This window comes from Heloderma suspectum, chromosome 6, assembly GCF_057233095.1.
Source record: "Heloderma suspectum isolate Gila_16-S chromosome 6, 16-S_ref, whole genome shotgun sequence".
NCBI lineage: Eukaryota > Metazoa > Chordata > Lepidosauria > Squamata > Helodermatidae > Heloderma > Heloderma suspectum.
In genome coordinates this window covers 96,171,651-96,181,818 of record NC_139463.1, presented here as the reverse complement: position 1 = coordinate 96,181,818, position 10,168 = coordinate 96,171,651, and the positions used below count along the sequence as shown (strand labels likewise).

The following is a 10,168-nucleotide window of genomic DNA, read 5'->3' as shown; positions in this document are numbered from 1 at the left end:
CTGTTCTCAAAGCCTGAGAACATTCATATACCTAAATTCAAGATGTGCCAGAAGAAAAATCACACAACAGCCTCAGTGGACAGTCCATAGAAGTAGAAGTAGAGTATGTGCTTTTCATGCTAAAGGCATTGGCACCATCAGAGCAGAGCTTTGGGGCAGAGGTACAGGGCCTTACTCAGCAGAATGAACAAGGGTGCCCCGAAATGCAGCAGGGCAAGCTTTACACATTTTGAACAAAATGAAGTAATAGACATTACTAGCTAAAGACCAGGGTGGTGATGGTGAGGGCAGTGTAAGATCATTCAGTCCAGAGTCTAAATTCATCTAACTCCATAAAGCCCTAAACAACTGGGGACCAGGATAGCTGAGAGAGTGCCTTCTCCGTTATCAACTGGCCCGGTCCCTGAGGTCATCAGAGGGCTCGCTCCTGACAGTCCCCCATGGACCTAAGTCCCGACTGATTCACCTGGAGAAGAGCCTTCAGTATGGTGGCCCCCTATCTGTGGAATCCCCTGCCTCTGGAGGTCAGACAGGCACCAATACTGTGTTGTTTCTGATACCTCCTGAAAACATCTTTATTTCAGGAAGCCTTCCTTGACTGACCAACCATGGTTTTTATTGGAATTCTGATTAATAATAATAATAATAATAATAATAATAATAATGTTTTAACATGGAATTTTATTCTTTTATCTTCTCTTCATATCTTTTATTTTCACCACTCCACTGTGGAGCAGTATAGAAATGTTGCAAATAAATACGTAACTGCACCAGAGGTGAAAGATCCCAGGTTCAGTCCTCGGCCTCTCAAGATATGGCAGGAAAATCCTGGAGAGCTGCTACTGCCAGTCCAGTGTAGACAGTACTGAACTAGATGGCCCAATAGTCTGAGTCCATATGAGGCACCTTCCTCTGTTCCTCCTGCCTGTGTCCTGCCTCCCCCTCTGTCCACTGCCTTCTTGCTATCTGGCATACACAGCTGGAGAAGTCCTGGCTGCCTTGTCTCCCACTGCAAATTGAAATATATATGAATTAGAATGGCCAATTATGCATCACCAAACAGCAACAAAAGGACAAAAGGGGAGACCAATTTGCATAACATTTGCATGTAAATTTGCCCATATCCCTGCAGATGTAGAAATAACTGTTATTTAACTAGAAATACAATGTATGCCACCATGGTGAAGAAGACTGACTATAGGTCACCTGTGTGCCTGCTTGGTCCTCCAGGTGCTAGCTGTTGATGGGCAACTTCAAGGCCCTCACCTCTTCGGCTCCTTATGGTCCTTTGACTTTAAACCAGACTTGGACCGGGCAGTGTGTCAAACTGAGACGACTTCAAATAGAGCACTGTCCTCTGCCAACTCTCCAAAGCAGAGGACTGTCCTTTGCACAGTAGGACACCTGGTGCCGCAATATGAATGTTCTCTAGCAACCCTGTCTGCAAGGCAGGCCCTGCTTTGAATTCCATCTCACATAGATTGGCCCCCATTAGAAGCAGGACCTTTCCATTGTGGCCCCACTACTTCGGAAGGCTGTCCCCCTGAGCTGTTTGTACGGAGCCCCCCCTCCCAACTGTCTTTTCAAAGGTGGGTCAGGACCTTTCTTTTTCAAGGAGACTTGGAGTTGACTGGTGCATTCCTTTCGCTGCTGCTGGCCTCACAGATTTGTGTTTAATTGATGGGTCTCCTACATTTAAGCCCTTTTCTTACCGGTTTGCCGAAAGCAGAACACAAATGCCGAAAGCAGAACACAAATGTTTCAAACAAATGAACCCATACACAAATGTTACGGCACATAGTGCATTTCATTGCAAGCAAGGAGAAGTGGGGTCTGAATTAAGGGGCACCGGAGCATTTCAGAGGTGACAATGCTTTGGGACAGGGCCTCTGTCAATCCCACAAAACAAGAAACATAGAGCCCCGATCCAGTAAATGTATTCTATTTAAGCACTATTGAACTCAGTGGTGCTTTGGAATGAGTCACGGAGGAGGGGGCATAGCTTAGCAGTCTCCCCCCCCCCGCTTTTTTTGTTTTGTTTTGTTGAAATTTTACAATAAAAAATATCAAGGACATGCCTTGCATGAGGTGGGCCCCAGGTTCAGTTCCTGGCATCTACCACCACCACAACAAAAGGATCTCAGGAAATAGGATAGGACAGACCTCCACATGAGACTCTGGAGAGCCACCACCAACCAACGTAGACAGCACTGGATTTGATGGACTGACTCAGTATGAGGCAGCTTCATATGTAACGTGTCCCAATAATTCCAGTGGGGGATAAACAACATTAACTTTCTCTGGCTTGGGGGCCAAAGGGGCTACTTTTCCCTCTCACCAGTCCCCCACTGTTAAAGAATTGACTTCCTCCTCGTGCATTTCCATGCCTGTTTATGTCGATTTAAAATACAAAACCAACATATACATTAATATTCCCCACATTACTTGCCTGCCTGCCTGCCTGCCTGCCTGGAAACTGATTAGACTGCCAATGGCCTGCAATTAGGTGTAGTCAGTCTCGGGGCTCTGTTGAAGGTCAGGGATGTGGGAAAGCAACTGGAGCTAGGAGTTATTGGGATAGGAAGGAACGCACATTCCTCACACCATAGTGGGACTCTCGCAGCCCGCAATGCCCTGCACAGTTGTCAAGCCACCAACCAGCTGGTTGCCTCCTCGGTAGCATTGGGAGGGATGTGGCTCCCAACGCTCTTGAGGAATTGGCGCACCAGTGTGGTATAGTGGTTACAGTGTCAGGCTAGGATTGGGGCCACCCAAGTTCAAGTCCCCCCTCAGCCATGAAGCTTACTGGGTGACCTCTTAGACCAGGGGTCAGAGTCCTCCTGCCCAGGGGCCACATCAGTCCTCCTGGGATCCAAGTCTGGCCCTCGGCATTCCCCAGATGGCCACGCCCCCTTTCCCTGGCTCTACCCCTTTCCCTCAACCATCAATCTTTTGGTGGCTTCCTGGTTTTTGTGCAGTTTTTTCCCCATTCTAAAAGGTTGAAATGCCTCTCCTAAGGCTTGGATGCTGGCAGTAAGAGCTTTCAGCTACAATCTGCTGCTCTGTTTTGTATTTTTGGTCCCTCCCTTTTTGCCTTCAGCCCCACAGACCACTGGAATGCGGCCCCTGAGAGCTGCTCTGAAATGGAATTTGGCCCTCAGGCTGAAAGAGGTTCAACACCCATTCTTAGCCCATTCACCCTGACTCAGCCTAGCCTACCCCGTAGGGTTGTTGTTAGATAAAGTGAAGGGGGACGATGAACCATATATGCCACCTTGAGCTCCTTGGAGAAAGGTGAGATATAAAAGTAATAAATAATATTACATTTATATTGTGTTGAACTTAATTAGAATTCAAAGTGCTGCTGGCTGTAAGTTCTTACAATTAGCCAGATTTAAGGCCTCACCAACAGACCTTGATCAAAATGCCTTAGTTCAGTCTTTAGCATGACAGATGCCTTAACCTTAAAGCATGGCACAAAGAAGCATCTTAATTCTTTGCTAATTTCAGCTTCTTGTCCCTCATGCTATAGCCATCACCTCTATTGTTCCCAGCGCTATTTTGCTCCACTTCTCAATTACCACCTCCCATTTGTTCCATTTCTGTTTCTCTGGAGAGAGTCAACTCTGATTTTGCACATCTTACTGTAGTGAAGTCATCTGCTCAAGGGAACTGAAATCCAGCTGGTTGTTGGTTCTTGCCGCTTTATTCCTCCCAGCGGCTTTTCTGTTCCTGTTTTTGTTGCTGCTCTTGGGAGTTTATCTTGCTTAAAATACCACCGCTCCCTGACTAAAAAATTGGGGTGTCTCCAAGACATGTTTGAAAGAAAGGTCCTTCTGGAAGGGAAATTTCCATGCTCCAAAGGTGCCAGGAACCACCAATGAATCCCGTTTATAGTCCACCTGGTTAACCTGAGAATGAGCAGAGCGGAAAGATGCAGCAAGCCAGAAGGTGCTCTGGAGGAGAAGGGACCGAGCTTTTGACCCCAACCCCACCTTGAATGTGACTGTGCATTACACCAGGAGCTAGGACTCCTGGGTTCCCTGGGGGTCTGAGGAGAAAGGAGCTAAGACTTGGGATTGCTAGCCAGATGAAATGGACCAAAAGAAGTGTAATATAATCCATTATAATGCTAAAAATCTTTATAAGAATCAAAACCTAATAGTGAAATTCACAAACAATTATGAACATTCACAAAAAATTATAAACATTCACAAAAAATTGTAAACATTCACAAAAAAATTACAAAAAATCACAACAACTAACCAGAAGTTTACATGTACATCACCTGGCTAAAACATGGGAGCCAGGACTCCTGAGTACATTGGGAGGTGACGTGGCTGAAGAGGTCGGTGCAAAAGGGAGCTAAAACTCCTGGGTTCTCTGGAAGGGAATGTGGGAAGAAAACATTTCTCCAGGTCACGGTTCAAGTATTCCCTGGAAACTTGTACAGAAAAGCTTCCCCAGCGTCTAGTCTGTTGCTGATCCATCCATACCTGATGCCTCGGAATAATAATAATAAACATCTGTCTTCAAAGTACTTTGTATGTCCCAGCCAGAGGTGCTCTCCAGATGTGTTGGACTGCAACACCCATCATTCTTGGACAGCATGGCCAATAGCCATCTTTATTACCCCAGAATGTACATGGACTGGAAAAAGCTGTTAAAAAAATGTTTTAAAAGGGATGAGAGTGTCAGCCCCAGTTGGACCCCCTAGGGCTCTAGGCTCCATTTCCCCCTCATCCCAGGCTTCGACACTGGGCTTGCCTGTTACTCAAGATCAAGGAGAGATTGAACCTGGCACCTTCTGCATGCAAAATGTGTGCACTACTGCTATACCCTTTCCTGATTCTGTACATATTTACTCAGAAGTAAATCCCCCTGAGTTCAAGGGTGCTTTCTCCCTTGTAAGATTGCAGAGGAGTCTTAGCCTCAGCCATTGTGGCTCTCAGAAATTAGGCCATAAACGCTCCCTGGGAAATCCTTATAAATCTAGTCTTTCAAACCTTCCTTCTGTGCAACCCGCTGTCCTGCGTTTTGTAAAATACTGCATGGGGGTGTTTGAGAGAGCTCTGAATTATGGGGGGGGCAAGCAGGGGTCACCCTGTTTGCCCCCAAAAGGATGACCACCTTCCTGCGGGCCCATCTGAAACTGTTGTCCCCAGTGGGAAAGTCAAACAGCAGGTACATTCCTGGGGAGGAATCTAGCACAGGTGTGCAATGTTTGAGAGTCTGGGGGAGGAGGGGCAGGCCAGAACAAGATGTGGGGGCCGGCAAGCGTACAAGGTCAAGGGGCAGAGAGAAGGAATGTGGCATGCCTGTTGCGCAAGGAGGTGCAAGGGCTCGTGGGAGTTGGAGCAAGTCTTAGCGAAGGTGCCCCAGAGGGACAAACTGAGCGGGCAGCACGGGGTTCGCTTGGACACGGGGTTCTTCTTTGGGTGTATTCAAGTGACAAGATTTCACATGGTAGCTGCTAAGAAGCTTACCACAGGACTCTCCCAAAGTGTGGGCAGATGCAGTTGTGTGCTGCAAGGCTTAAGAGGGTCTGCTGGGCAAGGTTTCCGCTAATTTCCCCATCTCCCCACTCCCAGCAGACGTTACAGGGCATTCCGCCACTTGCCTGGTGGTGCCCTTTTGATGGGAGCCAAGCAGACACCATTTTAAATTGCCCCTAATGCCTTGGAATGCCAGACATTGCTACAGTTAATTGGATGCCAGTGATGTAGTGGTTAAACTTGAAGTGTGGGAGCTTGTAATGACAGCCTCCATAGCCACATCCCCAAGGATAATCCATAGTTACACCCCCCACCAAGGGTGTGTGTGTGTGTTATGTATGAGTATGTATAAATATTTGTGTGTCTGTATGTGTGTGTATCTGTCTCACTGTGTGTGTCTGTGTGTATACACACACACACACACACACACACAGAGAGAGAGAGAGAGAGCGCTTTTCTATTATTTATAGTCAAAGGAGCTAAAACTTTAGTTAAAAGCTCCATCATAAAACAGACACCCAAAACAAGCAAACAAACAAAGAAACCACTAATAAAATCTCACAATTAAGTTTATGGGGCATGAGTGCAATCGTATGCATAGTTACCTTGGAGTACACTCCGTTGAACTCAAGGCCACTTACTTCAGACTGCCTAGGTTCAATCTGTAAAATGCATTGAGCCTTAAAATTTCTTCAGCCAGCTGAACACCAATCTTTAGCTTTTCATTAGACATAAACACCATCTTGGAAAGAAGTGTTACCCCTTAAACTGCTCAGGTGAAGCAGGAAACCCGTCAAAGAAACTGAAAGGACTTTCCAGCTCGGCTTGATTATTTTCCTCGCCCTCTGACTACTTTCTTTATGCTAAACCGTCACAAACAACTGGAAAGCTGGAAAGCCTTGTTGTCACTTCATTCACTTCCAAGAGGAGGAAGGTCCATCAGTTACCCAGAGGCTCTGGCAGATGATGTCATCGCTCCTGTTCTGGAAAAAGCCCTGGAGCTGTTCCCGCTGCTGCCCCTCCCGTGGTCCACTGTTGGGTGTTCCAGGGCATTGTGGGAGATTTTTAAATGGCAGCGTGCAGATGCCCACTGCTGCGGAGGGCCTGGGACAGGCGTCATTGCTCAGGGGCACGGGCTCCAGAAGCTGCTTAAGGTTGCTGGGTGCTGACAGTGGCCCCGTGTATCGTGGCCTGCCAACTGGGCGCTCAGCAGCTTCCCTATTTTGGCTGGCTCAAGCAGGTAGAAAAACCATATGGTGCCTTGCATCCTGAAGTTGGCTACCATACATGGCCACAAATTGTGCGGGCCTGGCATAAGCAAAGGAAGAGGGAGGGGGGTCCCTGCCTTGAGGAGGTTACACAGGGCAAGCAACAGAGGCTGGCATCGCTGGGTACCTGCTGAGGCCCATGGATGGATGTGAGCCAGCACACAGTTTGCTTGGCCATTGTTGGTTTCAGGTTGAAGTAGTGGAGGCTGGTGGCTCTGATTTCGGTGGGGCTGTGGATCCATTCTGGGCTTCAGTCAGAACAACCAAGCAGAACTCTAAAGGAGCTATCCAAGATGCGGAACCCATTTTGGCGATAAGGTCCAGCACTTTGGATAGCTCCTTTAGAGTTCTGGCTGGTTCTGACTGAAACCCGGAATGGATTCACAGCCGCACTGGAATCGGAGGCACCAGCCTCCGCTGCATTGAAGACCCCAGGCAGGAGAGAGGCGAGGGCTTCTTTCAACAGGAAGTTGTTGGGTGCGCCTTATGCATCTCCAGGGGCGGCCCACGGGGGGGGGGAGGTGTTTCATAGGGTGGCCATGTGTTCTACTTTACTGAGGACAGTCCTCTAGTTGAAAGATTGCCTGGTCCAAGTCCAGTTTAAAGAAAAAGAACCCTAAGAACCCGGGCAACACATGGAACAGCCAGCACACCACTCACCTGGTCCCAGTCTCCCCCACTAGGGCGAGATGTATTGTATTTTAATTTCAATTTGAGCAATCATTTCTAAATTTGCTTCTCTACATATAAACCTGGTTCACAGGATGAAACAACTCAACGAAACAATCATAAATGAGGGAGAACCTATGGTTTCTTCTTGGGTTATAATTCTCAGTCATTTCTTCCCCAACACGCCAGAGTTCTGGGTTTTGAAATCATGAATACTTCAAGGATGTAGCATTCCTGAGCTGTTTAGTGCAACAGAAATGGGCTAGAAGGCAGGAACTAGCACGCTTGCTCGCTCGCTCCTGCTCGCTCTCAAACATCGTGCGAACCGGGTTTCATTGTGCGAACCCGGTCATGGATCAACACACCCTTCCCCAACCTGGTGCCCTCCAGATGTGTTGGACTACAACTGCCACCTACACAACTGTAGTCCAACACATCTGGAGGGCACCAGGTGGGAAAGGTTGGATTAGGATATGCAAATGCTGTCTAAATCTGTGTCCTCCTTTGTGCTCTCTTTGGGCAATGCCTTTCTCCTCCCATCAAGTGTACATGTGAATAAGGCACAAATCCCAACTAGTGTAAGAGTATGTGTCCCTAGACTTTCCTTAGCTCTATCATGGCTTAAGCTTTCTCGCAAGAAATTAAGAATCTCTGAGATATTTAAGGATGGAGAAAAGAGGAGAGGCTGTGCAGGTGACATTAGGTCAGTGGAATAATCCAGACCCATTGTCCAAATAAACACGCTCGTGTTTGCATTGCTAAATGTGTCCTAATGTTCCATCCTGTGTGGCAAAGGGATATGCAGCTGAGTTCCCCCCACGATGAAGGCAATCACACATACACACCTTGTGCTCCTTTGGTCATGAACAAAAACCTCTGGACTTTCATATTTGCCTTCAGTTGGAACCTCAGGAATGGGCCGAAAGGGAGAAGCAAGAGATTGTAACCATATTGAGAATTCATATAGCATGGAGTGTTGCAGGTCAAAATTGCATTTGGGCAAGAGATGGAGGTGATACTGGGACAGAATGACCTGGTTCGCATGATCACCAAGGGTTAAACAGGCCACCATGGCTTGTTTAATCCTCAGCGTGTGCTGGAGCATGTGGGATGTAATTTACCTTATCACCCACCTGGGCATGGCTTATCATTTGGTCCAAACCTGGTATAGCTTGTTGGAGGGGGAAACAACCCTCCAATAGCCAGTGGAGGCTGGTGGCTCTGATGTCAGCGGGGCGATAAATGACCTCCAATGTCAGCGGGGTGATAAATGCCCTCCGGGTTTCAGCCAGAACCAGTCAGAACTCTAAAGGAGCTATCCAAGGTGCAAAGCAGGTGGAACCAGCAGGAATTGGCAGCTCACGACCAGCAGGAAGGAGAGGCAAACACTACTAAACAGGGACACTGATCTGTGTTACAAGTTCTTATTGCAGGAGCGTGTGACACACAACCTGCAGCCTTCATGAGGCTCCCACACTGCTGCCGTGGCAGCAAAACTCACAGCGCCCCCAAAATCTGTGGTTTGCTGCTGTATTCTGTGGCAAACTGCTACGGAGCAATAAAAAAGGCCAGATTGCGTCGGAGAACAGGCTAAATTTGGCCTTTCCAGTGCTCCATAGTACTGCAGTGGCAGCGGGCGTGCAGGACATGGTAGGGGGGTTCATGGGGGGACAAAGTGACCGCCCGACCACCTAGAGTTGCCCACCCATTTTATTGGGCCGGAGAAACAATGCTTGGCTCCTGCAGTTATGTTTCTCTTAGTTGCTGGCTATGCTGAATCCGCTGATGTCGGTCATCGCTAGTTTTTATGTTACGTATTTGTTGCCTAACAAATGATTGGTGAGTAATGCATTGGTCTTTGAGTTGCTTGTGTGATTACAAATACCGTACCTATAAGGATTGCAAGCCATAATTAATCCATCCATGCAATTCATCAAGCGAGGCTTTGAATTCAGATTCTTGAAAAGCAAGTAAGAAGCCTTACTGAACCGATTCCTTTTGTGCTCCGAAACCAACTGTTGCCTGAACAAAGGAACCTGGGGGCTGTGAAAAAGAAGGCTGAATCTATACATAGCAGTTATACCATTATCATACCGTTATCATAACTATTGGTACACATGACACCAGTGGGCACCAATGGTTATGGTAACGGTATGATAATGGTATAACTGCTATGTGTAGATTCAGCCAAAAACTCTGTGTGCCAAAACAAATGGGACAGGGCTGATCTGCGAACAGGATCTTCAGTGATTTTTGAAGTGTTAATGTCAGGGGATTTGGATTGGAAGCTTTGTTTTGGAACAGAAGAGTTTCCCTGATGGGGCAATTTACATATATAAATAAATCCTTTTGAGTTGGGGGATTTCAAAAGCATGGGGAGAAAGGATTAAATCCCCCTCTCCAATGTCTCAGGCTCGATCCAAATCACACACACAACACACAACACACACATATATACAACACACAAAAGCAGATATTGACACTTAACATAAAGGAGATCCTACTCATGTATTTTCCATGTCATCTCTTTCGCTCTATTTCCCAGCCATAATGGTGAATATTAGCATCTATGGTCAGTTCTATAAATGCAGCAGAATGAAGTGATGGAAGGGACTCAGCACATAAGATGAGCTGTGCTGGATCAGACCAAGGCCTCCTTCACACTGAGCTTTTATCCTGCAATTGAGATTGCTCCTTCACGGATGTTTGCAGGCTCTTTACATGATGCCATGATCA

The 10,168-nt window shown here is 47.1% G+C and overlaps 1 long non-coding RNA gene across 1 annotated transcript in view; it reads right to left on the bottom strand.

Annotated features, from left to right (window-relative positions):
* Positions 1 to 661: 661 nt before the first annotated feature.
* The window catches only part of LOC146341935 (uncharacterized), a 34,994-nt gene continuing 25,487 nt past the window's right edge, over positions 662 to 10,168 (bottom strand). Inside the window, exon 3 of the long non-coding RNA XR_014783882.1 lies at positions 662 to 1,009. This is a non-coding gene — a long non-coding RNA (uncharacterized LOC146341935). The remainder of the gene's footprint in view (positions 1,010 to 10,168) is intronic.